Genomic DNA, 4,774 nt, shown 5'->3' on the forward strand with positions numbered 1-4,774 from the left:
GAAGTCAGAAGTTTTTGCGTGCTTAATTATAGTATTAATGGCATATTAATGCTGCTGAATAATTTTTGTTAAAATATTTGCTAATCTGTTTACTACAGTACTAAGTTTTTATGCATCTATTATAAATAACACTTTGAGCATATTAATTTTCAATTAGATGTCAACTAAGAAATAGAGCAATGATAGGGAAAGTGCAAAATCATTTGGTTTTGCCACGTGTTACATAGTTGGTTGTATTATGAGTCTTCTCAGTGTTCTTTTTAAAACTAGCATTAAAAATGACATAAATTCCTTGAGCTTGTACTAACTGGCGGTAGAAAACAGGTTACTAGAAGCATGGCAGAAGATGTCTACCTGTAATTAGGAGTCCCACACTGAGAATCGACTATTATGTGCAGGATGAGTCCAGATGCTTTATGACTTATGTATCAAGGAGTTTTGACTGGAAGTACACATTATTGGCAATACAAGTTACATACTCTACCTCTTAATATTTACTGTGTAAATATTAGTCTTGCCATCAGACCACAGTGGTTTCAAACAGTACACTTTATATTTGGTTGAGTAATTCAATACTGTAAACTTCTGTGAAATAGCTTTTAAATGTTTTAAGAATATTTCTCAGAAAATAGTGTTGAAAATCTTGTCCATTTGGCTTGAAATTCAGGGTTTAAATATTTTCCACTTTTAAGATTACCTTCTTGTTCTGCTTTGAAGCATTCATGGAGGAGTTGGCCTCTCCTGAACCCTGTTTAATGATCTATCCTGGAACAATTCATGTTGCAAACAAATGTCTCAGGAATTACTCCTTCAGTATAAAATTAAACATTTCTAAGCAGGAATTATGCCAAGAAGGGAAGTGGAGGATGAAATGTACTCTTCCAAATCCTTGTTATGGTGCTTTAAAATGAACCCTTTAAGAACTGCAGCGTCTAAGAAAGCACTTGTGAATTTATTATGTATCCAAAAATAATGGTCTCCAGTATAACTTTCAATCTAGTGGAATGGGCCAACCCTAATCTCAAAGTATGAAAATGCAATCAGACAGCTTTTGAAAGTCAAAAGAACTTCTAGGCTAAGCCTGCGGACAAGGTACCAAAGTAAAGGTAAAAAACCAATGTCCCTTTGCACACCGCAGATCCTTTGGTCCTCCAAGTTGTGGGACTAGGAGGAAAGGAGTGAGGCAGATCAACTACTTCCTATTTCAGCTACATTTAAAACAGCAGTGGTAATTGGTATGTTGATAGAATTGGCCCAGGAAGGAACTACATAAGCAATATATGCATTGATTATCTTGAGTTGTGTTTTTGTTCTACTTAATAGCTTTATGGTCCCAACTCAATGTTTATAGTAATGGATGGAAGCTGATAGTTTTCTTTCTAGAACCCTATTTTAAGTTTCATTGTATTATGAATGATCCTCTATAGGTTAGTGGCCTTCAACCAAAGAAGAGTTACCTATCTTGGACCTGTCAAAAGTGAGTTGTATTGTAAACAAATGTAGTCTGCAAACAGATGTACCTTATTGGGAGAGTAGGATCGATATTTAAAACTTGGGTTTTTTTCCCCTTCTCCTTATTGTCTTTATCACTAAGAGGCAGTTAGGAAAGAAATCTGAAAGTGCTAGAATACTAAAAGGAACATACACTTTCTCTAACACCTTCACCATCACTTAACAGATATTTATTGTGTGCCTAATAAGTGCTAGGGACTATTTGCTATGTCGTAAAGTTGAAGAATACCATAAGGAACAAATTACCCCTGTGCTAAGCTTAGTGCTACAGGGAGAGGCAGAGAAGACAATTTTAGATAGAGAAAAATTCTATCAGACAATAAATGAAGGTAGGGGAGGCATCTCTGAATATGTGAAAGTTGACTTCACACATGAATGAGGCAAAGGAGCTGGCCAGATCTAGGGAAAGAGTAATCTGGGCAGAGGTTAAGCCCATCAGAGGTGAAATGGGTATATCAATTTCAAATTCACGCAAGGTAGAGTATGATGTTCCCAAGGGACAGGTGGTCAGGGACCAGTTTATGGGTAGTTTTATGTTTTGCAATAATGTGTTGAGATTTTATTCTGAAAACAATGAGAAACCATTGGAAATTTAAATACCGATATAGCATTTTAAATGATTATTCTGGTGGGGCGCACGGGTGGCTCACACAGTTGAGCATTCAATTCTTGATTTCTGCTCAGGTTATGATCTCATGGTTCTTGGGTTCGAGCCTTGCATCAGATTCCGTGCTAACGGTGGTGCGGAACCTGCTTGGGAGTCTCTCCCTCTCTGCCCCTCCTCGACTGTGTATGGATGTGTGTGTGTGCGTGTGTGTGTGCATGCACACATGCACACACACTCTCTCTCTGCTCTCTCTAAATAAAAAAAAAAAAAAGATAATTCTGGCTATTGTGTGGAGAAATGATTGTATGAGTCATTAGTGTGGCCAGGGAGACCAGGAAGAGCCATTGAAGATAGGTAATAGAGGCTTTTAGATTAGGATTTGGAAAGAAGTGCACAGAATCAGGACAGACCAACAAGACTTGCTTATGATTTGGAATTGAGGGTTGTAAAGAAAGAGAGCAAAGTTCCCAGGTTTCTTACCAAGCAACTGGTAGATAGTTATATCATTAAATAAAATGGGAAGACTGGGAAAGCCTAATTTGGCAAAAGAGACCTAATTTGGCAAAAGAGACAGAGTGCCAAAGAAACAAGAGTAGACTAGGAATTTGGAAATAAACAGTAGTATCACAGAAGCTAGATTTTTTTTAATTTTAATTTTATTTGAGAGAGGGGGAGAGAGAGAGAGAGAGAGAGAGAGAGAGAGAGAGAGAGAGAGAGAGAGAGAATGAGAATGAATCCCAAACAGGCTCCATGCTCAGCATGTAGCCCAACTCAGGGGCTCAACCCCACCACCCTTGGACCATGACCTGAGCCGAAATCAAGAGTCAGAAGGTCAACCCGTGTTCCTCAGAAGCTAGGTATTTTAAAACTGTGACCCACTGTGAATGTTGCTGAGAGATTAAATAAGGGCTGAGAGGGCCTTAGGATTTAGCAGGACAGTCTTTGGAGATGTTAATTAGTGAGGGGTTTTTTCCAGCTCTTCTGTGGAATAGTGAGGAACTTCTTTAAACAGTCACTGTGCTTTATTTCTTAGGAATTGAAGGTAAAAAAAAAAAAAATCTATTCTTTTTTATATCTGAATGTTAAGCAGGGTAACAGGAAATTTTGATAAGAAAAAGCAGACTTCTTACAAAATGTCTCTTCCTTATAAAATATTTAAAACCCACTTTCCCCTTTCCCACACTGTGTATAAGCATTTAATTTAAATTTTCTCCTTCACACCTATCAACTATGAAATTGTATGAAGTCCATGGCTTTATTTAACATTTTAAGTCCCTCCAAAAGCTGTCAAAACCTTTCTAGTGTTTATGAAGAATGGATTCATTATATATGTAAACAAAGCTCTTTCAGCATATCAACTTTCATTATATCTTGGGATATCAGTATAGCTGCATGTTAATGTCACCCAAATCATGAATTCTTAAAATGTTAGGATTTGTCTCCAAGGAACTTGTTCAAATATAAACAACACTGTGACAATTAAGGATTGGTATTTTGAGTAATCTCAAATTGTGGAACAAAAATATGCATTATCCAGAAATTATTGTTTTATCTGAAAGTACACATTTGCTTATATACTTGAATATTCATTAAGCAAAGTAGAATAATTAAATTTACAGATTATCATACCTCAGAATTATAGTAGCCTTTTTCTACAATTAAAAATCAGTGGGGCACCTGATTGGCTCAGTTGGTAGAACATGTGACTCTTGATCTCGGGACCCTGAGTTCAAGCCCTATGTTGGGCATGGAGCCTACTTAAAAAAATAAAAATAAGCTTTTTTGCAGTAAAACAAATTTTAACAAAATTAAACAAAAATCAGGAAACAATTGACAAGTGGGATTGTACTTCTGAGGACAAAATACCTGAACCCTAGGACAGGTTGCCATCTTAAAGATAGCTTTTGCAGCTTCCTAGGAGAGAGGAGTATGGTAAAGTAGAAAGATCTGAAGAACAGGAGACCTGCATTCTTCATTTGGCCTTGAATTGAGACCTTCTCACTTAACCTCTGTGAATTCCCAATTATTTAGTTCAGTGATTCTTTTTAACCTTAAGTATTCAGAATTGAGAAAATCCTAATCTTTGACATATGGTATACTATCATGTCTTTTCAGTTTACTTTCCATGTGTTTATTTAGATCTGCATATTTAAAAAAAATAATTTGTGTGTCTTTTTAATTTCCATAAATAGTATAAATTTCATTCTCTTTTATCCATGTTATTTTCAAATCTAGTTCATTAGTCCTGTTTTGGTTTTTCAATCTCTTACATATACCATAATTTTCGTATTCATTTCTCCAGTTATAGATCTCTGTATTTCTTCCAAATCCTTACTACATAAATAATTCCATGATGAACATTTATACCTATCTTGTATGGACTTGTGCAAAAATTACTCTGGGTCGTATTTCTGGAAATATTGGGTCATCGGGCTTAATACACTTAATTTTGCCAAGTACTGCTAGATTATTCATCAAAATGGCTGCACCAGGGGCGCCTGGGTGGCGCAGTCGGTTAAGCGTCCGACTTCAGCCAGGTCACGATCTCGCGGTCCGGGAGTTCGCGCCCCGCGTCAGGCTCTGGGCTGATGGCTCAGAGCCTGGAGCCTGTTTCTGATTCTGTGTCTCCCTCTCTCTCTGCCCCTCCCCCGTTCA

This window comes from Felis catus, chromosome B3 (assembly GCF_018350175.1).
Source record: "Felis catus isolate Fca126 chromosome B3, F.catus_Fca126_mat1.0, whole genome shotgun sequence".
Lineage (NCBI taxonomy): Eukaryota > Metazoa > Chordata > Mammalia > Carnivora > Felidae > Felis > Felis catus.